Genomic DNA, 27,091 nt, shown 5'->3' with positions numbered 1-27,091 from the left:
TTAGTTTCTTAAAAATAAGGCTAATGTAACTTCCAATTATTTAATTTTTCCATTTAATAAATATAGTAACAAGGTCCTTTCCTTTCTTTCTTTTATTGAGTTATAGTTGACCTACAATATTATACGTTTCAGGTGTACAAAAATACAGAACACTTCATGAATTTTCATCTCATCCTTGCACAGAAGCCATGTTAATAATCTCAGTATCGTTCCAATTTTGGTACAGGTGCTGCTGAAGTGATCACAAGACCCTTTTCTTTCTAATTTTAAGCTACCAGGTGTGCTTGTAAAAACACTGGCCTGCAGGTGGATCGTTTTTCTGTCTGGACACAAGCCCTCCTTAAAACAGCACAAAGGGAGGAAAAGACATCCCTCGTGAACAGCGGGGGCTTGCAGACGTGAAGTGAAGATACACAGTGGACATTCAGGAGTCCCTGTGGCTGGCACCCGTCAGCCCTTCAGCCCTGACGCAGGGATGCTCCTGATACGGAATTCACCTCCTTCAGGAACCTCAGAATCGGTACCTGGGCACCAAGGAGGGCAGCTCTGACTGCCTGCTGTGGAAAGTCGGCCTGGGTCACAAAGTCCACTCTGTACCCTAAATGGCATTAGTGACTCTTTCCGCCAGTGCCCTGGCATTGAGCGTTGATACAACCAACGTAATCGTATGCGTGATGCTCACAGGTAGGCAGAGAAACCATCAACAAATGAAAGTGTTCATCTGAAGAACCAAAAGAATGCAGAGCTCTATCTTTCCAAATCAGTAATGAAACAGTTCACATGCAAGCTTCTGAAAACTCTTTCCCGTGATAAATTTTACGTTGCCTCAGTAAAGCTGAAAATGAGACGGCTCAACCAGGAGGATCAGATTTAGTCTCGCTTTCTCCATCTGCTTCTCTAGGTAACTCACACTATTTGAAATTATCTTTGGAAAAAGTAATCTGAAAACATCTTTGAAAATAGAAGATACACAAATACAACGTGGGTTTTCCAGAGATGATGACCTAGGGACACTTAACTCCAAGAACACCATCCCCTTGTCCTCCCCCACCCCCAAGGCTCCTGAGGCCAGCTGCAGACTGCACCCTCCCTGCTGGTCAGTAAAGGAGAGCCTGGCCTCAAGGAGCTCAAGGCAGCAGACCCTCCGAGCCGCCCCCAAACGCGTGCACCTGGTCTCTGATTCTGAGGCTCACTAGACAGAACAACACACCTGCTGGAAATTTTGCGGAAACACTCTTTCATTTAAAAACAAACACTGTTCATTTAGGAAATGGCTCAAAAGAGATAAGAGAGGATGTTATTACGGTCACTGCAGGATGGGCCAGATGAGAACGAGAACCGGACATTAAAGCGTAGTTGCCGAACTGGGCTTTTCCTTTCATCTAGGAAACTGATCTACCCCAACCAGAGGGGTCTGACTGAAGATGAGAAAGGAAAACACTGAGGTCCGGGGAAGCAGGGCAACCTTCGCACAGGTCTGGAGTCCCTTGTGACATCTGAACGAGGATCAGAGGGGCAGGTTGCAACGGCCTCCACGAAGGGACACATGTGAGCAGAGGCCCCGGGGAGGCCCGAGAGGGTGGCCCACCTCTGGGGAGATGGAAGACTGCAGCGCTGGCTGGACATGGGAGAAGCGGGGGAAGGAGACTGACAGGTGAGATGCACACAAACACCGACAGCTCTCTACGTTCATGACATGCTGAACGTGGGTAATGACGCCTTATTTATTCTATAGAACAGACGCTCAGCAGCGTAAGTTACCAGTATGTCACTCATCCTCAAGGACCACTAAAGCACAGAAGATGAAAAATGACGAAAACTTTACTATTAGAGAAGAAAACAGATCTCATGCCCATAGCTACACTTTGAACCCATTACCAAAATGATGTGCTGACTTCAGACTCAAGACCTTTATTTACTATTTTTACCATCCTCAAAGATTCTGTATCACTTTACGGTTTAAGTAGCCAAACACTCTGTAGATTATTACACATAAGGAGGAGAGTTCTTCGTCTTTTTTTTTTTTGCAGTACACGGGCATCCCCCTGTTGTGGCCTCTCCCGTTGCGGAGCACAGGCTCCAGACGCGCAGGCTCAGCGGCCATGGCTCAGGGGCCCAGCCGCTCCGTGGCATGTGGGATCTTCCTGGACCGGGGCACGGACCCACGTCCCCTGCATCGGCAGGCGGACTCTCAACCACCACGCCACCAGGGAAGCCCTAAAAAGCGTTTCTTGAAAAAAACAGATAAGTTCTAGAATGTGAAATGCCTGTTTTTTTATATTGTTACCTTGGCTCCTTTGAAATGCGTATTTTCTAGCTTCATCTTGTAGACTTTCCGACAGAGACGACTCTCAAATAACTCCCTGAACCCAGACTGGAAGGGTTTAATACACATTTCATTTACACCAACTCACACACATGTAGTGGCTTAAGGTTGTCGCTGGCTGTTTGCTTTTCAGCAGCCTTGAGTCAGGAGCTGATGGATCCACACTGCCCCAACGCCCACTTCCACGCAGGCAATATGGGCATGCGGGTGGCGGGAAACCCCAGGCGGCAGGGATTTTGAGCAACAAGTAACCAGAAAAGGTAACCCAAGACCCTCATCTGCCAGGAGCCTTGGAAACACCAGGGAGGGGCCCTCCTGCCACCCTGTGACACAACCAACTTTGGCTAAGAAGACGCTGAACCTGGAACACAGATGACCTTTGTGCTCTAACATTTCAGTTTTCTAAGTGGACTCTGACATCAGGGTCCCTCACGCTTCACCAAACGCAAGTCCTACCTGCCTCAGCTTCAGAAAGCAGATCCTAAGAAGGGAGGAAATCCTGCTGCTGCTCGGAGGGCGTCTGTCCATCCTCCAGACATGGGCACCACTCCCCAAGCTCCCCACCTCCTCCTGTCTTCTTTCCTTAAACACTTCACTACCGGGAGCTATCACCTCTCAACTATAGAACCATTTCGTTCATCTAAAGGAATGTATTTAAGGGGTGCCTCACATAACACTCAAAGACAAACCCCCAAAGCAAGCAGGGGGTAAGACGACGGGGCAGTCATGCCGCATGAGAAGTGGAGGCAGCTGGAAGTGGGAGCGGCAGGAAGGGCGGGGGGGTGGCAGGAAGGGTATGAAGGACCTAAAGCCAGGGGCCGGGTCAGGCTGGAGGAGCAGCAGGAAAAGTGAGCAGAAATGGGTGGAACAGCCGAGAGGGGCCAAAAGGAAATTAACTGGAGGACAAAGACCCAAACAATGAGCCGACAGGAAAGGAACCAGGCCCCACCCCCCTTCCTCCCACCCTTGTGACAGTCAGCGGGGGTACTGACCACACACAACAGAAGGATGGGACCAGAAATATCCCGGGGTTTTTGTTTGTTTGTTTGTTTTTGTTTTTTGTTTTTTGCGGTACGCGGGCCTCTCACTGTTGTGGCCTCTCCCACTGCGGAGCGCAGGCTCAGAGGCCATGGCTCACGGGCCCAGCCGCTCCGCGGCATGTGGGATCTTCCCGGACCGGGGCATGAACCCGCGTCCCCTGCATCGGCAGGCGGACTCTCAACCACTGCGCCACCAGGGAAGCCCTATCCCGGGTTTTAAATGCCAGGTCAATGCTACACCAAGGGACCCCTGAGAAGACAGCCACGGTCACCAGCTGTCACCAGACAGGACAGTGCAGGGACAGAAAACTTAGCAACGTCCCCAAAGGCAGAGGTCACAGTGCTTTCATGTCCAGCCGACACTTTCATAACTGTGTCCTCAGAGTGGGGGTGGGCATGGAGGGGTCACTGCAGTTCAAGTCTGTCTTCGGAGGGACTAAAAACACACATTGACCTAACTGAGAGGTTAACCATGGGTGTCTGGCCCTGACTTCAAAACACAGGGAACACTCAGTCCTGCTGAGTGGAATCTTTGCAAGGGTCCATGGACTCCACCTCTGGGAAGCAGACACCCAGGGAGGAGACTAGTGGCTCTGTCCCAGGGCCACACAGAAGGGACAGGCCTTGGCCGATGCTCCAGGCCGCCTTTGTGTCCAGTTTTGACAGTAATACATCCTCCAGGAAGGACGTGGCGAAGGCACAGAAAAGAATAAAGGAAATAATATCCATCACCCCCTGGCGATAACCACTGCTCACGTTTTGACCTGGTTCCATTCAGGTGTTTTTTTTCCTGTACACATACATTGTGCAAAATTGGAATTCTACTGTAGCAGGAATCTTGTTGTGTTTGTTTAACATAACACGAGGATTCCCCCAGGCCACTGAATATTCTTTGAAAATACGCTTTTAATGGCCATATAATTTAGAAATGACTACTATAACCATTCTGCTATTGCTAGAGATTCAGGTGGCTTCCAATTTCCAACTAAGATAAATAAAGCCACAGTGAGTATCGTCACACATACGTTTTATTGATATCTCTGATTTTAGTATCAACCCTTCAAAAGAGGATGACTGAGTCAAAGGGTATAAACATTTGTTTCCCACAAGATTACACCCATTGACATTGCCTTCAGTGGGTATGAGAGTATTTGTCCTCCTATATCCTGGCCCACACTGAGGATAAATATTTGAAAGACCTTTCACCAGTTTGGTGGAAAAGAAAAGAAGGAAGGAAGAAAGCGAGGGAGGGAGGGAAGAAGAAGTGTTTTAATTTGCATTTCTCTGATTACTTATGGGGTTCATCACTTTTCTGTTTATTTGCCTTTCATATTTCTTCAGTGACATGCCGACTCGAGTTTGTTGCAGACTCTTTCCATCTGATGGTAATGTGTTCCTATTGATTTATGACTGCTTTTAGTATAATAAGGATGGATTGGCAGGTAGACAGTGTTATGTCCTGACTTGCCGATTCTGGTGATGCACACGGGATGCTAATGCACTTGTGGTCAGCTGTTTCGATCTTTCCCTTATTATGTCTCCCACGCGAGTAGCGTGTCATGGTCCTTCAGCTGGGAATCCAACCCCAGCACCCCCACTGTGTGTCCCTCTCTTTGCCTCAGTTTCCTTGATTGCAAAAGGAAGATAAGGAGAGTGCATTCACTACATGAGGTCAGTACGTGGCAGACAATCTGGCAGCTGGCCCCGAACGACCCGCCTCCTGGTGTTCACATGGAACCCCCTTCAGGTCCAGCCTGAGGAGTGCCCAGGGGCCTGTCCACAGCCGCCGAGTGAGCTCGGAACCCAGGCCCCCCTGCCCTCCCCGGGCGGCACCTCGAGATGACGCAGCCCCGGCTGACACCTTCACTGCACCCTGGGAGACCCTGACCCGAGGACCCGGACAAGCCATGCCAGGATTCTGACCCACAGAAACTGTGATGTACGAGCGTTGGTTGTTTTCAGCTGCTAAGTCTAGGGGTGGTTTTTTATGCAGCAGGAGATAACTAACACATGATACACGGAAAGTACTCAGAAGAGTGCCTGTGGCAGACTGCAAAATAGTCTAGCGCACGGCCACTCCTCCCATGAAAAGACGGAGTCCTTCTCCCCACCTGGAGCTGGGCTTGACTGTTAACTTGCTTGGACCAAGAAAGCAGAGGCACAGGTGAGGCAGAGACCTGAAAGGCGCCTGCATACCAGGGCTTGCCCTCTTGCTACTCTCAGAACCTACCACCACCCTGCGAAGGAGCCCCCCCCCCGCAGGGCTGAGACCACATGGCCGTGACCCCTGATGTGCCCCCAGCTGACAACCAGCCCCACTAGACGTGCAGGAGGCCATCCCTGCAGACCCCTGAGTGGGCCCAACCAGAGAGCCACCCGGCTACACCCAGCACACATTCCCAACCCAACTCACGGGCTGAATGAGTTGCTACTGGGAAGTTCCGGGCTGGTTTGTCATGCAGCACTTGCTGACTGACAGAGCTGCCATTCTCATTACCACTACTGTTATTCTCTTGGGATCAATTATGCGGCCACTCATATTTCTTAGCAGTGCATTTATGCTTTTACTTTTTACGTTATCCACTGGAAACTTACTGTGGTATATGATGCTAGGTTTCATATATTAGAATCTAGAGGACTGTAGGATATCATTTCCATTCATCACTTCTATTTGTATACTAGCAAACCTTGAACCAATACCATATGAGCTCTGTTTTAATTTGGGCCAGGATATTAGTATATGCTCTTCTGCTGGGGCACGCCAGGACAAACTCTCATTCATCCAACTGCAGGGAAGGTGTCAGAGAAGAACAGGGATATGAATCTAGGACCAGCAGGTGGAAGAGGTGCAGACAGTTGCCGTTACCTGAGGGAGGACCCCAAGGCACTGTCCTCTGAAATCAACACTAAACCCATTCCAAGTCTCTCCATCAGTCAGCGGTCAAACCCCACAAGCTCTCTCCACGGGCAGCACCAGGCACTGTAGGGGGATGGGCAGGGTGCAGGCAGAGATGGCACAAGTCCTGCTCTCCATGCTCACAACCTTATGGGGGTACAGTCCCACACAAAACCTCTGCAGATCGTATTTCAAATACACACAAACACAAACTAACACAATACAAGCAACATAATGGCTAAGGGGAGCTTAGGAGTCCCTGAGGTCAATCACGGAAGACTTCCTGGAGGAGGGTTTTCAGATTTTGAGGCATAGGATTTAGCAAAGAGAGGGTGTGTGCAAAGGCAGCAAGCAGGAAAGAATAACTCATGTACGGTAAGCAGATTTCTGTGGTTAGTGCAGAAAGTCTGAACAGATACACTAAGAAGTGAGTTTGATGAAGAGATAAGAATCAATTTGAATGGAGGATCATTCAAAGTTACGTCTTCAAAACAAGTAAGCAAACAATGTTTTGTTAGGTAACATGGGAAGAGACTATAGGTGGAGCACTGACCCCTCTGCTATTGAAACAGTCTGTCATGGACACAGCATCCCCAAACCACTCCAAGACCTGCCTTCTCCAGAACTCTTAGGAAGTGGCAAGAGAGGGATCTCAAAGGGCAGAAGGTGTCATAGTGCAACTCCCAGAAGCAGAGATGCAAGAGGCCAGCACGCCTGGCTGTCCATGTCCAGTCACTGATTCTTAGTGGAGGGCAGCCGTGGGTAGGCTAAGAAACTGACTTCTTGGCTTCTTTACACTGTGGTGAATATCAGCTCTGATCCTAAAAGTTTAGAAATTAAAACGTGAAAATGAGTGGAGCCCTGATCTATAGGACCTGCTCACGGCCCTGAGGTCAGTAAGGGCACAAACCCTTCCCCAGTCTTTCATCCCTGGCAGACCTCCCACCCTGGGAAGCAGCTGTACCATTCAAGACAGTGGCCCCGGCCCCGAGGCTTTGCGGGAAATCTGCACCAGAACTGACTCAGGCACTCGGGGCAGAGGCGCCAAAGGGGTCAGAGCGAGCCCTGAGCCCTGATTAATGCCCGTCCTGTGGGTGCTGATACCAGGGCCCAATTCTGCTGCCGTGTGCTTCACTGCGCCTGCTCTTATGTATCCCTGTGACTGTACTCGGGTTAAGAGCAGAGGTTGTTCTGGCCAAGCTCCCCTCCTCTCTTCGTGTCCCCACGGACCCTCGTCCCCTCCCCACCAATCAGCAAGAGGCTGTTGGGCGTCGCCCACACAGGTACACCTGAGAGATGCCCCAGGGGCTCCTCAGAACCCAGATCTGCAGTCTGACCTTGTTTCCCACCAACGTGGACCACACAAACCCTGAACTCCATGCAGCAAGTTGGCGGCCAGACAGGAACCTCTCGCCCGTAACCTGTGGGTGGGGTGGTGGCTTCCCCACACCTGAAGGAAGGGGGTGTCTGGTCTTAGCCCCAAAGTGTAGGCCCTGAGCCCGGAGTCGGAGCCACGGGCACCACAGAGCAGGACAGCAATCCGAGCCCACCCAAGCCTCTGCCCAGCCTTGGAGGCGTCCCCAGGAGTGAGCCAAGGTCATGGTCACCCCTCCTCTGGACCCCAGGTCTGCCCAACTTCTCCCAGTGCCGTAATGTTTAAACGATCACAGCTAGGAATACACTTTCATATAAAAAGGGCAAACTCCCTACTGAGGGTGACAACTATGTAATACAATGTTTTCTCTGCCTCATACTCTGGTTCACTTTGTCTTGATTCTTAAGGAAGACACCCCTTTTCTTTCATGCAGCAGTATGTTTTTTTCTTAGACACCACAGTACTCCTCAGTTTGCTCTTCCTCAAACAAAGAGCCTCGTCCAGACCCGCGCTTACTATACCCGGAGTTGTGGATTTTCAAATATGTCTGCACTTACACTTTCCCAGGTGCAGGGCCAGGGCACCCATGGCCTCTGTCTCTGGTACATTCGATCGAAAGGGGTCCCAAGAAACTGCCGTCTCCACCACTCGCTGTGCGGTGCACAGCCGGCCACCACCCACCGCTGTTCTTCTGGCCAACCCAGCCCTGGTTCTTCTGGCCAACCCAGGAGTTTGCTCAGCATGTAAGCTCAAAACAAACTAGAATGATGGGGAGGGAGGGACATGCTACGCTGGGGTGACAGCCCCATAAAATTGTTGCTGCAACATTCCCTAGGCGAGAACGGTGAGCCCCCGTCATCCTCCCGGAGGCCAGGCGCGCTGTGCCAGGGGTGAAGGGAGCTGGGCAGGACCGCCGGCTTCATTAGGTACTCTTCACTGTTACTATAAGAAATAGTCATTTCTTAAGTTTTCATAGGTACAGTATGTTAATCAAACTAGAAGTCATACATTAGGGTATGTGAGGATTATCATGATGACCAAGGACTTATCACCCCGAAAAGAATGGCGTTCAGACCGGTTAAGGGACGTGGGTGGAGTGGCGAGGCCAGGAGGTGGTGAAGCCGGGGTCCCACGGAGACTTAGCTTTCCCGAGTGACTCATCCCCACACATGTGCAGCAAGGCTCTCCGCCCAGGAAGGTGACGGGCCCCCTGCCCTTGCTCTGTGCTGGGGAGTCCAACCTTTGTGCGGTGTCTTCTGTTAACACAATTCTCAATTCAGTCCCTGGATTGGCACAAATGCCATCAGAGCCACGTTAATATGCGATCAGGCTTCATCAAAAGTTGTAAAGTGATCTACTTTCCAATCTTAAGTATAAATACCTAAAGACAATGGCTTCAGACTAACCGTTCAATTCCAAAAAACAGGAAACCATCCACGTGTCAGTTGCAATTCTTAAATTAGCATGTCTAACTAGAGTCAAGTCATTGACATATTTAAGATATTTAGCAATTACCAAAAGACTGTCAGGCTTCTTCTAAGCTAAAACCTCTACACACTCACTGGAAAACTACAGACACTGGCTGACCACCAGGTGAGGAGCGAACGTCCAAGCCACCAGCCTCACTTTCTCAATTAATAAGCACTTGGTGGTGAATAACACCTAGAAGTTAAGTCTTATTAGGAGCCCTAAATTGACAAGAAATAAAGCTACTCAGCTTTTCAATTATTTTCTGATCTCCTTCTAGCTTTCATTTAATGGAAAAACTTGTCAAGTTACAACTTTATGTGCCTCGCTCTACAGCATTTATTTTCTACAAATGGGATTTTCTCAAGACAATAACTATATTGACAACAGTAGGCTGACTGCAAGAGATGTGTTTTTACCTATTTTCATGAATGTTGGACATGCCTGATGCTATCCTATTTTGTAAATCTACTGCCTTGTATTGTCACAGAAAACCCCGCTGACTATCCTTTATTTCCCATTTTATAAATGCCAACTTTTATTTAATTCAACTGTCACATAAGTTTGTTAGCCAAATATAGTAGTTGAGACTGTGCTCCAAGTCAAGGCTTGTACCAGTATCAAAAAAATCAGAAACCATGAGTTGGTTCCCCCCCACCAATTTTTTTTAATTAATTAATTTATTTTTGGCTGCGTTGGGTCTTCGTTGCTGCGTGCGGGCTTTCTCTAGTTGCGGTGAGCGGGGGCTACTCTTCGTTGCAGTGCGCGGGCTTCTCATTGCAGTGGCTTCTCTTGTTGCGGAGCACGGGTTCTAGGTATGCGGGCTTCAGTAGTTGTGGCACATGGTCTCAGTAGCTGTGGCTTGCGGGCTCTAGAGTGCAGGCTCAGTAGTTGTGGTGCATGGGCTTACTTGTTCCTCAGCATGTGGGATCTTCCCAGACCAGGGCTCAAACCCATGTCCTCTGCATTGGCAGGCGGATTCCTAACCACTGCACCGCCAGGGAAGTCCCCTCCGCCCAAAATTTTTGATGATCCAAAAGTATACCAATATTTTACCCCAAATGAACTAATTATTCATTTGCTGGGTTTTTTTTAAATTGTAGTAAAGTACATAGAACACAAAATGTACCATCTTAATCATTTTTAGGTTACGGTTCAGGGGCGTTAAGTCCATTCACATTACAATCTCCAGAACGCTTTTCATCTTGTAAAACTGAAACTCTGTCTCCTTTAAAGAACAACTTCCCATCCCCTCCCCCTCCACCACCCCCCCGCAGCCCCTGGCAGCCACCAGTGTGGCTTTCTGTGTCTGAATTTGACTCCTCTAGGTACTTCGTGTAAATGGAATTGTACAGTATTTACCCATTTGTGATTGGTTTATTTCAGTTAGCACAACATCCTCAAGGTTCATCCAAGTTGGAACATGTGCCAGAATTCCCTTCCTTTTTAAAGGCTGAATAATATTCCACTGTTTGTAAAGACCGCATTTTGTTTACCCATTCATCTGCTGATGGACACTTGGGTTGCTTCCACCGTTTGTTATTGTGAAAAATGCTGCTATGAACATGGGTGTGCAAATAAATATCTCTTCGAGTCTCTGCTTTCAATTCTTTTGGGTGGATACTCAGAATTGGAATCACTGGCTCATATGGTAATTCTGTAATATTTTAAGGCGCCCATGCTGTTTTTCATTTGGTATTCTTAATAATACAACTGGATAGAGGGCAAGTGATGGCCAAGTGACTGGTATACTCAGTGAGTTCTTGGGACCACTAAGAGTTCCATCACTACCTTTTCAGCAAAGCAACCCTCTTCTTTGGGGTGTGACCCCTTGTGTCCCAAATGCAGGCAGGCATTGGGCAAATGGTGGCTGCAGGCTATCACAGTAAAAAAGAAATTCCAACCAATTAGAACCCTTTACAATAAAACAGATACAGAATTCTAATAGATATTTAGTTTCTAATCCTCTTTGATAGTTTTTTAAAATAATGAAGCGTAGAAAATTCTGGTTAAAAGTGATAACTTGACCTTCTCCACCTCTATTCTGCCCCAAAACCTCACAGGCACAGAGCCTCAGGGACAGGAGACGGGGAAGTGTGACCCTAGGTAAGAGGACCCAACACATGTTTAAAGCCTAAACACAGATATGAGAGGGTGAGCTGGCAGCTGTGGGGGGGTGGGAGGGGTAGCTGGAGGCATGGGCTGACTCCTTGCAGAGTTCAGGAGGCTGTGGGGTCTGAGCCACCAGGAATCTGGAAGGCAGGCTTCAGGGTGCCCACCGGGCTGAGGGCATGTGTAGAAATAGGGATGTATCCTTGAGCGCCCAGGGCTGAGAGGAAGGCTGGGCGCAGGGACTGACCTTCAGCAGGCTGGAGGAGGCTGCTTGGGGGATGGGAGTGTTCCAAAACAGGGTTGTGGCGCTGGTCACCCACCTGCATTTTTTACGAAAAATCATTGAGATGGACACTTACAATGAATCAATGGTGTAGCCTGTAAATCGTACCTGAATCAAACTTTAAAATAGATCGATAACCACAAATACATACATGATCAAAACACTGAGACACCATCGACTGACAAATTTTAGATTTTTTTTCCTGCTACCCAGTGAACAATGAGTCAGAGAACAAGACAAAGTCAGTTATAAAAATGAAGAAATGATAACTGTACACGATCCAGCAATCCCATTTCTGGGTATACACCCCAAAGAATTGAAAGCAGGGACTTGAAAAGATATTTGAACACCCACGTTTATAGCAGCATTTTATTCACAACAGCTGAAGTCCAGAAACAACCCAAGTGTCCATCAACAGATGAATGGATAAGCCAAGTATGGTCTATGCGTACAACGGAATATTTTTCAGCCTTAAAGAGGAAGGAAATGCTGACATGTGCTACAGCGTGGATGAACCTGCGGGACACCATGCTGAGTGAAACACACCAGTCACAAAAGAACTAATACTCTTTGATCCCATTTCTTTGAGGTCCCCGGAGCAATCAAATTCATAGAGATGGAAAGTCCAGTGGTGGTTCCCAGGGACTGGAGGGAGGGGAGAGTGGGATGTGAGTGTTTAATGGGTGCAGGGTGTCAGTTCTGCACGATGAGAAAGGCCTGGAAAGATAATGGCTGCACAGCAACGTGAATGTAGTGTTTTTTTATTGTTATTATTTTTATTGGAGTATGGTTGCTTTACAATGTTGTGTTAGCCTCCACTGCACAACAAAATGAATCAGCCATACACATACAGGTATTCCCTCCCATTTAGGTCACCACAGTGCATTACATAGAGTTCCCTGTGCTATATAGTAGGTTCCCATCAGTTGTCTATTTTATGCAGATGGAGAGATATTCCAATTTCTTGGATTGGAAGAATCAATATTGTGAAAATGACTATACTACCCAAAGCAATCTACAGATTCAGTGAAATCCCTATCAAATTACCAATGGCATTTTTCACAGAACTAGAACAAAAATTTTACAATTTGTATGGAAACACAAAAGACCCCGAATAGCCAAAGCAGTCTTGAGAAAGAAAAACGGAGCTGGAGGAGTCAGGGCCCCTGACTTCAGACTGTACTACAAAGCTACAGTAATCAAGACAGTATGGGATTGGCATAAAAACAGAAATATAGATCAGTGAATGTAGTTTTTTTAAAAAATTTTCTTGAGGTATAGCTGATTTACAAAGTTGTGTAATTTCTGCTGTACAGCAAGGTGATTGTTTTATATATTATGCACGTGTATATATATATATATATATATATATATATATATATATATATATATATATACTTTTTCATATTGTTTTCCATTATGGTTTATCACAGGATATTGAATATAGTTCCCCGTGCTATACAGTAGGACCTTGTTGTTCATCCATCCTATATGTAATAGTTTGCATCTGCTAATCCCAAACTCCCAGTCCTTCCCTCCCCTACCTCCCTCCCCCTTGGCAACCAGAAGTCTGTCCTCTGTGTCTGTGAGCCTGTTTCTGTTTCGTAGATAAGTTCCTTTGTGTAGTGTTTTAGATTCCACATATAAGTGATATCATATGGTATTTGTCTTACTCTGTCTGACTTACTTCACTTAGTATAATCATATCTAGGCCCATCCAACAATGTGAATGTACTTAACGCCACTGAGCTGTGCACTTAAAAATGGTTAAGATGGTAAATTTCATGTTAAAGATATTTTACCACAGTAAAAAATAATAACAAATGTCATTTTTTTCCCATAAAACTGGAATAAAAGCAAACGAGGAAAAGACCTGAAGTGGTTCCCTGGGGCTGGGGTGTGCATGCCCAGGGTGGGAGGGGCAGCTGTTTTCTGTTTTCATTATCAGCCTGTCAGCACTGTTTGACTTGAACTCTGTTGTGCACTAGACGGATTTTTTAATATTAATTTAAAAACATAACGGGGAGCAGCGGAAATGAAAAGAAAAGCAAACTGAGGAAGCTGCACGCCAATAAGCCCGGTGTCAATCACGGGCGGACGAGAGGGGATCATCCAAGCAGAAGTCTCCTGAGTACCCAGGAAGAAGTGCCAGGCCAGACCCATCTTGCTTTGCCTTTTAATAAGGTCAAGAGAATAAGGGGGATCAGAGGAATGCTAAGGAGATAAGGGTCTTTATTTCAGCAAGATGTTAACACATGGCCGGAGCAGCCCCCCACTGCATGGCCTTGGAGAGATGTAGGCAGGGGTCCCGGGCCCCGAGTAAAGCCCTGGCCTGGCCTGGATAGTGGACAGGAACAGGTTCAAGGACATGGGGGATACGACAGCAGCCTGCGCTCTGAAGGGCCACACCCCAAACCAAGATGAGATCATCTCAACAGTCTAGAATGCTAACTTTTAAAGCGAACAGAGGAACTCAAGCAGTGTTGCAAATGCTCCGCATTTTGATACCAAAATTCGTAAAATGCCACGAGCAGCAGACCACCGACAAAGGAAGAAAGCGTGGGGTTCTGGGTGGCCACCGGCTCCCCCAAAGGCAGCGGGCTAGGCAGCTGGCAGCTGTCCATACCACAGCGGAAGCAGTCACCGGCTGTCACCCCGCCCTGCCACGTCCAGGAGGATAAGACATCCAGAAAGCACCAGACGAAAAGCGGGTGACAAGCCTCTGAATGTGCAAGGAGAACAAAAAGCCTTGCAGGGAATGGGGTGCAGAAGTGGTTTCTCCACTTGAAGGATCTGACGTGGAAAGGGGAGTAAGGAATGTTCCCAGCTGTGCAGGAAGAAGCAGGAAAGGAGAGTCACTGCAAAGTCAGATTTGGGTCAGTTAGCTCTGCCTGACCACGGGGCTCCCCATCACTGGCTCCAGGAGACGAGGTACTCCCAAATCAGAAATATCCCGGGTGGCACCCTGCGTGCTGCAGACGGGTGATTTAACTGAACTATAAAAACCTAATATCCCACAACATAAGAATAACGGCAGCAATAAAAGGAAAGACTGACATTTATTTGGTTTTTACCACAGCCAGGCAATGCTGAGTACATGCTTGTTGCATTCCTCACTTCGTAATTCTTTGATATCTCAATTTTATGATCCATTATAAATATCAACAAACTAAAAAAAAATGAAGATATTTGGTATAATCATGAGTTCTTCAGGATGACAGTCATATCTAAATGATTTTTAAATCCTTTAAATTTAAAAGGAAAATTTTATCAGTTTAAAACAAAAACGAATTGCCTAATACTAACACCTAATTAGTATTAACACCAAACAGGCTTCTCCTTTTAGAGACATCAGTGGTACACCTAACAATTTTCAGAGTCAGAAAGTTCTCATGGAAGTAGGTGTTTCCTTTGTTTGTTTGTGACGTGGGATCTGAGATCATTGACACTAGATTAGGCCGGGCCTGGATGTGCCTGATGTTGATGAAACGCTAGGTCCATCCATTTATCCAACAAATATTTACCGAGTGCCAGGTGCTGTTCTACGTGCTGGAGAGTCGGCTGTAAACGAGACAGATGCGGGTGGTCACCAAGAAACTAGGAGAAACAGGTACTAAAGATGCAGGAGGAAACAGACAAGACAGCTCACAGAGTGATGAATTCAATGCAGGGGGCAGGGCAGCAGCTGAGGGCTCCTTTAGGCTGGGTGCTGGGGAAGGGGAGCTCTGAGAAGGAGGTGGGGGGTTGGTGAGACCACTGGAGGGATGCACGGGTCGGCTGTATAGGTTCTGGGGCTACTGAGGGGGGAGAGGGAGATTCTTCCCACAAGTGGGAAGAATCTGGCTTGAGGGTCAGGAAAATCAACATGAGCTGAGTGGGGAAAAGTCTCCCAGGACCACAGGGCCCGCTGGGAGTTTATGCAGGGTAGTGAGGAGGCTGGTTTATGTCTCTGCTGCTGGGCATAGAAGTGTGCAGAAGGGCAGGAAAGACAGCGAAAGGAATAGCAAGGAAGGTGCAAAGGATGGAGACAGGGGCGGGGGTGGGGGTGCCCAGCAGGGTGTGTCTGGCAGGCAGAGGCGAGGGGTGGAGTGAAGGAAAAGGAGGAATCAAGATGCCTCATAGGACACTGATTGATTTGCATATACTGAAGAATCCTCCCATTCCTGGGATAAACCCCACTTGACCATGGTGTATGACCCTTTAATGTGCTGTTGGATTCTGTTTGCTAGTGTTTTGTTGAGGATTTTTGCAGCTATGTTCATCAGTGATATTGGCCTGTAGTTTTCCTTTTTTGTGACATCTTTCTCTGGTTTTGGTATCAGGGTGATGGTGGATGTGATACACCATATTAACAAACTGAAGGAGAAAAACCATATGATAATCTCAATAGATGCAGAAAAGGCTTTTGACAAAATTCAACACCCATTTATGATAAAAACTCGCTAGAAAGTAGGCATAGAGGGAACCTACCTCAACATAATTAAGGCCGTATATGATAAACCCACAGCCAACATCGATCTCAATGGTGAAAAACTGAAACCATTTCCTCTAAGACCAGGAACAAGACAAGGTTGCCTGCTCTCACCACTATTATTCAACATAGTTTTGGAAGTTGTAGCCATGGCAATCAGAGAAGAAAAAGAAATAAAAGGAATCCAAATCAGAAAAGAAGTAAAACTGTCACTGTTTGCAGATGACATGATACCATACATAGAGAATCCTAAAGATGCTACCAGAAAACTACTAGAGCTAATCAATGAATTTGGCAAAGTAGCAGGATACAAAATTAATGCACAGAAATCTCTGGCATTCCTATACACTAACGATGAAAAATCTGTAAGAGATTAAGGAAACACTCCCATTTACCACTGCAACAAAAAGAATAAAATACCTAGGGATAAACCTACCTAAGGAGACAAAAGACCTGTATGCAGAAAACTATAACACACTGATGAAAGAAATTAAAGACAATACACAGATGGAGAGATATACCATGTTCTTGGATTGGTAGAATCAACATTGTAAAAATGACTCTACTACCCAAAGCAATCTACAGATTCAATGCAATCCCTATCAAACTACCAATGGCATTTTTCACAGAACTAGAACAAAATATTTCACAATTTGTATGGAAATACAAAAGACTCAGAATAGCCAAAGTAACCTTGAGAAAGAAAAACAAAGTTGGAGGAATTAGGCTCCTGGACTTCAGACTATATTACAAAGCTACAGTAATCAAGACAGTATGGTACTGGCACAAAAACAGAAAGATAGATCAATGGAACTGGATAGAAATCCCAGAGATACACCCACTCACATATGGTCACCTTATCTCTGATAAGGGAGGAAAGAATATACAATGGAGAAAGACAGCCTCTTCAATAAATGGTGCTGGAAAAACTGGACAGCTACATGTAAAAGAATGAAATTAGAACACTCCCTAACACCATACACAAAAATAAACTCAAAATGGATTAAAGACCTAAATGTAAGGCCAGACACTATCAAAGTCTTAGAGGAAAACATAGGCAGAACACTCTATGACATAAATCACAGCAAGATTCTTTTTGACCCACCTCCTAGAGAAATGGAAATAAAAACAAAAATAAACAAATGGGACTTAATGAAACTTAAAAGCTTTTGCACAGCAAGGGAAACCATAAACAATTCGAAAAGATAACCCTCAGAATGGGAGAAAACATTTGCAAACGAAGCAACTGACAGAGGATTAACCTCCAAAATTTACAAGCAGCTCATGCAGCTCAATAACAGAAAAACAAACAACCCAATGCAAAAATGGGCAGAAGACCTAAATAGACATTTCTCCAAAGAAGATATACAGATTGCCAACTAACACATGAAAGGATGCTCAACATCACTAATCATTAGAGAAATGCAAATAAAACTACAATGAGGTATCACCTCACACAGGTCAGAATGGCCATCATCAAAAAATCTACAAACAATAAGTGCTGGAGAGGGTGTGGAGAAAAGGGAACCCTCTTGCACTCTTGGTGGGAATGTAAATTGATACAGCCACTATGGAGAACAGTATGGAGGTTCCTTAAAAAACTAAAAATAGAACTACCATATGACCTAGCAATCCCACTACTGGGCATATACCCTGAGAAAACCATAATTCAAAAAGAGTCATGTACCACAATGTTCACTGCAGCACTACTTACAATAGCGAGCACACGGAAGCAACCTAAGTGTCCGTCGACAGATAAAAGGATAAAGATGTGGCACATATATACAATGGACTATTACTCAGCCATAAAAAGAAACGAAATTGAGTTATTTGTAGTGAGGTGGATGGACCTAGAGTCTGTCATACAGAGTGAAGTAAGTCAGAAAATGAAAAACAAATACCGTATGTTAACACATATATATGGAATCCAAAAAATAAAAAGTTCTGATGAACCTAGGGGCAGGACAGGAATAAAGACGCAGATGTAGAGAATGGACTTGCGGACATGGTGAGGGGGAAGGGTAAGCTGGGACAAAATGAGAGAGTGCCATGGACATATATACACTACCAAGTGTAAAACAGATAGCTAGTGGGAAGCAGCTGCATAGCACAGGGAGATCAGCTCGGTGCTTTGTGACCACCTAGAGGGGTGGGATAGGGACGGTGGGAGGGAGACGCAACAGGGAGGGGATATGGATATATGTATACCTATAGCTGACTCACTTTGTTATACAGCAGAAACTAACACAACATTGTAAAGCAACTATACTCCAATAAAATTGTTAAAAAATAATAACATAAAATAAAATGGATAACCAAGAAAGACCTCTGCTCAATATTATGTAACAACCTAAATGGGAAAAGAATTTTAAAAAGAACAGATATGTGTATATGCATAACTGAATCACTTTGCTGTACACCTGAAACTAACACAACATTGTAAATCAACTGTACTCCATTAAAAAATAAAAAGTAAATAAATAAATACACTGCGGGGTGGAAGATGCCTCGTAGGTTTCTGACATGAGCCACAGACAGGTGTAAAAGCCATTCTTTGGAGATGTGCCCAGGGAGTTTCCCACCCAAAGTTCACATCCAAGCAGTTGCCAAAACGGTAACTGCCAGATTTGTGGCCGGTGCGTCTCTCACTACACCGGGACAGGTTGTGGCAAAACATCACTGTCACCCTCAGAGACCAAATGTCCAGAATAAAGTATGACCCTGCTTGCAGGGAGGCGGCTTGGCCGAAATGCTAAGGAAAGGACCGCCGAGTCTTCCTGTCCCAGTTACAGGCCCTCCCTGAGGCTGGGTCAGAGGGATTAAACGCAGGGTTCGCAGTGTGAAACAATCACATCATCCTGCTTTCATCATGTCGTTCCTTATAGGACCAGGATCATTACCCTTAAGATTTAAAGTTGAACTGCCAGGCACAGAACCGTCTGGCTCTGCTCCCCAGAGGCCCATTCTACAGTGACTCACTCGCTTTTAAATGCACTGTTTCTTCCTCCCTCACACCCCACATTCAGGACACCCACACTCCACTGCCCTTCTCCACTCTCCACTGGACAAACCCCATCCATGTACCACACCCGGCTCAAGCACGCCTCCTCCTTGAAGCCTCTTCCGATTGCTCCTGCTTACAGCCATTCACCGGCATCCGGATGTTGAACCACTGCCTCGAGACCCCACACTGCTCTAGACCCCCATCACTCCTTCTCCTGAGGACAGATGGCGTGTGCTGCTCCAAATGCAAAAATCATCACTGCTTTGCTTTTATCCCCCAAAGGACCTAGAACAGTGTTTCCAGCACCAGGAGCAAACCCCTTCCAACTACTGATGGATTGGTGAGTTTACAAAATTGTGAAGCCATGAACATTTCTAAATGTATAGTGAACGCATTATAATTGAGAAACTCCAACCTGGCAAACGTTCGTTTTACAAGCTGATCCTTGAGGTGGGGTCTGATGTGCAGTGCTGGACCACCAATCACGCTCAAAAGTGAGCGATTAATAGAAGGGAAGACAGATAAACAATCCGAGTGGATATTTGCAGAGTTGATTATACTAATTAGCAAAGCTTCAACTGTGTCTGAAGTTTTTCTCTCTATTATTTGGAATGCATTTTTATTAAACTTTGAACATTATTTTAAAAGACAGTCCTAATCATTAACCAACAAATAGATCATTTGCTTACAGTCAGATGACGATTAACTCTGTTTTGAAACTGTTCAATATGTAAAGATTTTCTTATATAACCCCAGTCCAGGACTCCAGCAACTGTGAGGCTATACCAAAAAAAGTGCAAATATCAATTTTTAAAAAATTTCTTCTAGTTTAAGGTGATACCTCTCATAGGACCTGCACAAAGGCCATTTCAGCAACCCTGCTGGGCCGAAGGCTGGGAGACATTTTTTCCCCCAGGCTCAAGCCAGGATGGGGCTGACACTAGAGCTGGTTAAGGGGGGGTGTCCAGGGTGGTCCCCCTCCCATCCTGACAGTCTCCTTCCCAGAAATTCTGACACCTGCCACAACATGGACAAACCTTGAGGACATCATGCTAAGTGAAACAAGCCAGTCACAGAAGAGCAAATACTGTATGATTCTACTTATACGAGGTCCCTAGAGGAGTCAAATTCCTAAAGACAGAAAGTCGATGCTGGATGCCAGGGGCTGAGGGAGAGGCGGGTAGGGAGTTAGTGTTTCATGGGGACAGAGTTGCAGTTTTGCAAGATGAAAAGAGTTCGGTGGACGGATGGTGGTGATGGCTGCCCAGCAGTGTGAATGTACTTAATGCCACTGAACTGTGCACTTAAAAATGGTGAAGATGGTCAATCTTTCTTATGTGTATTTTACCAAAATTAAAAGTAAAAAAAAAGTCTTCTTCCAGCCCCAAAGGCTGGCTTCAATTCAAACCTCCCAGGAGGAAGGAACCCAGCAGGGCCCCTCCTTAGACCCCAGCTGCAGTGAGGAATGCTCGTGGAAACATTGCCACCTCTGTATTTCTGTCCATGCTTGAATTCTCTTTACCACCATGGGAGTACTTTGCTCTCCTTTTCCAAAATCGACGCCCATGGGTACTCAGAAGGAAGAGCTAAAACCACTGACTTTCTACAAGCAAGCAGCAGGGGGGTGGTATTACGTATGTTCAACACAGCTTTAGAAAGTGTAGAATGGATTTCTTTAAATCGCCAGGAGCCTAAGAGCAAAGAACTGATGCTGAATTAAATAATGCTTCACAAACACACCGCAGAAAATCACAACATGCTCGTAATACTGGCAGAATAGGGCAAAGCTGACTGAGGAGGGGGAGCCCGCATCCCCCACGTTTGCTGCGTTTCTGGTACCCAATTCGCCGTAAGTGCAGCCTCCCTGGGCCCGTGTGTCCTGTTCCCAGGATACACGCTGCCTGTGAGCAGGGCGGGCATGTTCTCAGGCCTCACCCCAGGGCCAACTTCCCCTCAACTCACCACCTCCCTCTCTCACACACAGCCCCACCCCTGCAGGCCAACCCAGGGGTGGTACATCCCTGTCACTGGGGCCGCCAAGCCCCTCCCCTCATCACAGCTGACACTGCCAGTCAATCATGTCACAGCCCAGATGCACCTCAAAAATCCTTCTCAATCCTTCCAGAAACTGCCGGAAGCCACAACCAACTGATGGGCATTGGCAGGTGATGGATGCACCTCAACAGTCCTGAGAGTGGCCAGCCAGCCAAAGAGAGTGCCTTCCAGGTGTCTGAGATGAGACAACCCCTCAGAGATGCTAAACAATTCCTTCCTTTGACCCTCTTCCTAGATTAGCTCATTGCTTAATTGCTAATTAATGCTCATTTCTTGATACCAAGTCACCATTACAAATTGCTCTGGTTCATCCAGTCATTTGACAAACATCATGTTTTGTTCTACATCAGCAACCACTGCTAGGTATGGCCTTACAGGGTCCTAAAAGACTGGCTACGGGTCTTTGGTTCCACACGGGGCACGCGGGCAGACATAGGTGATCCCAGGGCTGCGCGGCTCCCCAAAACCAGCCACGTGGACCCACTGGACAGTGTGTCCACACTTTGTCCTCCAGAGCCTTCTTCTGAAAAAGCGAGCATCTGCCCCAGCCACCCAAGGCTCAGCATCGCAGGGAGGGCAGGGCGCCTGGGGGCCAGATGTGAGTTCGGGGACCCTCTCCATCCCTCGAGCTGAGCGCCCCGGGAGGCACTTCCAGGCAGGGACGGAAGTGGACACGGCGCACACGGGGCACAGGCGCCCCCGTGGGAGCCCCGAAGGGCGGGGCCGGGAGGATGAAGAGACGGAGGCGCGTGCAGCCGGGAGGAGATCCCAACCCGGGAGCGAGGGGAGGGTGAGCCGCAGTCACTTAATCCCGCGCATCCCCCCCCAAGAGCTTGGAACCCCGCTATTAACACTTCAGAGAACAAGGTTCTCCTGACAGCACGGCTGGCCTAGTCTCCCTCTCCGGGGACCGCTTAACTGCTGAAGCCCTGGCCCTAACCTCATTGTCTAATGTCAGTGGTAACAATTCAGCAGAGGATAGAAGAGGAGGAAGATGCCAAACCCACCTTAAAAATGCTTTAGACTAGGCAGCTCTGCCTTCAGAGTGTGTCTATGTGTGCATACAGCCATGTACACACGCATGCACACTTACACACATACACAGACACACACAAATATACACATGCACATTAGATGCACGCTTACACATACACACACCAATATACACTTACACACAAATATATATACACACAAATACACAAATATACACTTACACACATGTACCAAAAATGCACTTACACACACACACTTAGACACATATCCAACATATACAGACACATGTACAGACATAAAATACACATATACATACACGTGCACACATGTACACACATACATATACGCATGCACACATACATATCAGACTCCACTTTTCTCTAGCTTTTAAAGATTTCAGGGTTAAGCTTACAAGCACCTACATTTGACGACTAGAGAGGGAATGAAAATGCATTATATATATCTGCTGAAGGAGGACAGGTAGCAACGGGCGGGTGGGTACCCTTGGTCCCTGATTTGGTTGTGGGGGAAGGAGGGCAGGGGTGAGGGCTGGAGGCAGGAGGAGGAGGGAGCAGGACAGCCCACCAGCACCCACTCCCGCCTTCTATGCCCAGCACTGCAGCCGGTGTCCCCGTTGGACAGGACAGGCTTTGCTCCCCACTTCCACCTGGGCAACAAGCATCCCCACAGGTGTGTGCGGCCCCTCCCCGTAACCCCTCCCCCCCACCTGCGGTGTGACTGAGTCAGGGGAGCCTCCCTGGGCAGCTGGAACATGCCCTCTTCTGCAGCTGAACAGCAGCATCTCTTGCCCTGGGAAATCCATAAAACGTGAAACAGAATAAGTGAACATCATCAAATGGGGAAGCATTCCTTTCGGTGAACTTCCAGAGCTGCTGCAAGTCTGCACTGCTGGGCACACTCCCCTCCTGCCCCCGCCACCCGCCCGAGAAGGACAAATGAGCCACAAATGAGCCAGGTCCTGTGTGTGCAGAGTACCGGGCGCAGACAGGGAGGGCCACTGCACTCAGGAAGGCGTCCCCTCTCCGCCTCAAGGTTCCAAAGCCCTCTCTCAGGGGGGCAAGGAAGTGCCCTTCAAAGATAAGGTCACCGAGGGGGCCCGTGGCAGCCAGTGGGCATCCCCAGTAGAAGGGGCCCAGCTGCCTTTCCCTTAGCTGTTCTGTGAGAATCCAGACCCCGTGCAGCCAGATCTTCCAATTTTTTTTTTTTTTTTTTCGGTACGCGGGCCTCTCTCTCACTGCTGTGGCCTCTCCCGTTGCGGAGCATAGGCTCCAGACGCGCAGGCTCAGCGGCCATGGATCACGGGCCCAGCCGCTCCGCGGCATGTGGGATCCTCCCGGACCAGGGCACGAACCCATGTCCCCTGCGTCGGCAGGCAGACTCTCAACCACTGCGCCACCAGGGAAGCCCCAGATCTTCCAATTTTGCCAAAGGGTTTGTGATCCATATTTTACTGTGAACTCTCCCAAGTTTTAAGTGTTAGCAAACAAACATTTGGAAACACTGCTGAGCCAAATAAAACATATCTGGGGGCGGGCAGCCACCCGCGGGCCTTGGTTTCCTGTGACCTCTGAACTAAAGAACATCCTTCAGGGTTCAGGGTGAACATGAAAATATGAGTTAAAAAAAAGAAATATTGAATTGTCAGAAAAGACGTCTATCCTGATTTATGCTCTGTCAGTGCTCAGCAAGAAAGCCAGGGTCACAGGCACCACTGGCTTCAGTTCACAGCAGGAACGGAAATTCCCACCTGAGGCTCACAGCAGATGGACCTCAGGGCCAGAGCCCAGCCCCCAGCTCTGTCCCCCTGGCTGAGCCTGGTGACCTAGCTCTCACTCATGACAATCAGAAAAGCTCAAGGCCAGGAGGCCCAACAGGCTCTGGGAGGCTCCATGCAGCCCTAAGAAAGGTGAGCATGTCTGTGACGGGTCCACAGCCTCATCAGATTCTCAAAGGGGCCCCAGACCCTGGAAAGGGCTCCTGCCCTCGCAATCCCCTCCTCTAACAGATGAGGAAACTGAGGTCTGAGTGGTTCTAGGCAGCACAGTCAGGACCAAACGCAGGGCTCCCCTCCCACACCAAGACTGGGTCTCGGGAATTTCCCTGGCGGTCCAGTGGTTAAGACTTCACCTTCCAATGCAGGGGGTTCGATCTCTGGTTGGGGAGCTAAGATCCCACATGCCTTTCAGCCAAAAAACCAAGACATAAAACAGTAGCAATATTGTAGAAATTCAATAAAGACTTAAAAAAAAAAAGGTCCACTTCAAAAAAGAAAAAAAATCTTTAAAAAAAAAAAAAAGACTGGGTCTCGGATGAAACACGGACAACCTTTAAACATCCACCAGGGGCCTGGGTATCATTTGGGCCGTAAAGAACAATGCTGAAGTCCATGAACGCTCATTCCGGTCTCATTCGCCCTAGTCACAGGTATGCCGTGGACTATGACAGACATTGAAGCAAAGGCCCACATCCCAGAAAGACCAGCACCCACCCCAGGGCCTCACCCAAACTTACAGGGAAAGTCCAAACCACCAAGCTTGGAGCTGGCAGGTGAGCAGGGAGGCTACAGATGATTCTGGGAAACCGGCAAGGATAAACCATCTAAGCTGTTTCTGTTCCCTTGTTGTTGGGCCTTGGGTCACGATCACCTGGATCCTCAAGCAGCAGAGCCTAGGCCATGTACGGTGGGAGCTCCCACTCCCCCTCCCAGTGCCCTAAGGCTCAGATGCAAAGGGTTGGCTGTGCATGGCCACCAGCACTACGGCCAGCCCTGTCCTCACAGCCCCCAGATGGTTGGGAGTCTCGTGACCAGCAGTCCTAGGATCATGCCGGCTGCAAGCACTGCCCCTGCCCTGAGACAGATGGCCCAGGTCCAGCCCGCCAGAGACTCACCCCCTGCAGGGGGCACCACCCTCAAAGGCCGGTCAGTGCCAAGGTTGGCCACCCTGGTGAACTCAGGCAGGCTGGGGCCACTCCCGCTCTATCTCCTTGCAGTGGGTTTCTTCCTTCCTTCCCTGCAACCTGGCCACCAAGACTCCCCTCCTGAAGGGATGTCCCCTTGTCCTGAAGCATCCGCCCCTTCCCATCCAGTCCTCACGTCCTGCGGGATCTTTCTTTAATTCCATGAGAGGTCAGTGCAGCAGCCAGAGCACCGATGGACTGGTTACCAGGAGAGGAGAGCTGCACGGCGGCCAGGTTGCCCCGCATCTTTATGACTTGCCTGCCAGGAAGAGATACGTGGGAAGGTACAAGGCAACCAGGAAGCTGCCCGGAAAGCACAGGATTCAGCACCAGGACAGGCTGGGCAACCTGATGCTGCCACTGCTAGCCCAGCATGGCTGGTGCTCCATCGTCCAGAAACGCTACGTCTGGCTGGTCGGGGTAGCCCCCCTAGGCCAGGGCTGCAGAGACAACAGCCCACAGAGATTAGTCCCCTGGGAGAAACAAACGTTCATCTCAAGTTAAAACACAAATGATTACATTTCAGCTCCGTGGTTCCGTCCAATCTTTCTGGTCATCTCTCCCTGACAATCTAGACATCCTGACCGCCGTGGGTGGGCGTGGGTAACCTTAAATCTCCTCCGCCACACGGTTCAAGGCCGTCTCTCAGAGGGTCATCTCCGTGGACACCTCGCCTCATTCATTCCATGTCAATTCTTCCTCGTTTCACCCTGAGAAGGAAACCCCATGTTCCCGTTGCGGAGGCACCTCCTCATTATTATCCTGCAGAAACCTGTGTGCCCCACGTTGTACAATCCAAACAGAGTCTGGCCCTCCACCAAGAGCACCGGTTCACACCAAAACACATGCAGCATGGAACAGACAGGCACAAGCCAAGGAAGCCACAGACAAAATGAAGAGGCACCCTACCAAGTGGGAGAAAGTACTGGCAAACCATGTATCTGAAAGGGGCTAGTATCCAAAATATATAAAGAATGCATACAACTCAATACCAAAATCCCCCAAACAATCCAATTTTTAAAATGGGCAGAAGATCTGAATAGACATTTTTCTGGAGGAAATGCAGGTGGCCAGACAGACACACGGAAAGATGCTCAACACAAACAGACACACGAAAAGATGCTCAACATCGCTATTCATCAGGGAATTGCAAATCAAAACCACAATGAGGTATCACTTCACACCTGTCAAAATGGCTGCCATCAAAAAGACAAGAGATAACAAGTACTGGTGACGATATGGAGAAAAGGGAACTGTTGGTGGGAATGTGGATTGGTGAAGCCACTATGGAAAACAGTAGGGAGGTTCCTCAAAAATTAAAAATAGAACTATCATATGATCCAGCAATTCCACTTTAGTGTATATACCCAAAGAAAACAAAAACACTAACTTGAAAAGATACATGCAGCCCCATGTTCACTGCAGCATTATTTACAACAGCCGAAACAACCTACATGTCCACTAATGCAGAGGTCCCTAACCCCCAGGCCATGGCCGGTACCGCACAGTAGGAGGTGAGCGGCAGGCAACCTAGCGAAACTTCATCTGTGTTTTTAGCTGCTTCCCCATTGCTCGCATTACCGCCTGAGCTCTGCCTCCTATCAGATCAGCGGTGGCATTAGATTCTCATAGGAGCTCGAACACTTCTGTGAACTGTGCGTGCGAGGGATTTAGGTTGCGCGCTCCTTATGAGAATCTAATGCCTGATGATCTGAGGTGGAGCTGAGGCTGTGATGCTAGCACTGGGGAGCGGCTGCAAATACAGATTATCATTAGCAGAGAGGTTTGACTGCACAGAGACCATAATAAATCAATTGCTTGCAGACTCATATCAAAACCCTATTAGTGAGTGGCAAGTGAAAACAAGCTCAGGGCTCCCATTGATTCTGCATTATGGTGAGTTGTATAATTATTTTATTATATATTACAATGTAATAATAATAGAAATAAAGTGCACAATAAGTGTAATGCAGTTGAATCATCCCAAAACCGTTCCCCATGCCGGTCCGTGGAAAAATTCTCTTCCACGAAACTAGTCCCTGGTGCCAAAAATGTTGGGGACCACTACATTAATGGATGAATGGATAAAG

At 47.7% G+C, this 27,091-nt stretch overlaps 1 protein-coding gene and 1 non-coding gene across 2 annotated transcripts in view; both read right to left on the bottom strand.

Moving 5' to 3' along the window:
- FAM189A1 (family with sequence similarity 189 member A1) overlaps nt 1-27,091 on the bottom strand; it is a 363,110-nt gene that overhangs the window by 228,889 nt on the left and 107,130 nt on the right. The gene's annotated exons all lie outside the window — the stretch shown is intronic.
- On the bottom strand, nt 139-245 carry LOC114905274. The gene has a single exon (XR_003796132.1). It is a non-coding gene; the product is annotated as a U6 spliceosomal RNA (small nuclear RNA).

Source organism: Monodon monoceros, unplaced genomic scaffold, assembly GCF_005190385.1.
Source record: "Monodon monoceros isolate NGI ecotype Baffin Bay Population unplaced genomic scaffold, NGI_Narwhal_1 Super_Scaffold_21, whole genome shotgun sequence".
In the NCBI taxonomy this organism is placed as follows: Eukaryota; Metazoa; Chordata; class Mammalia; order Artiodactyla; family Monodontidae; genus Monodon; species Monodon monoceros.
This window is presented reverse-complemented; position numbering and strand designations above follow the sequence as displayed.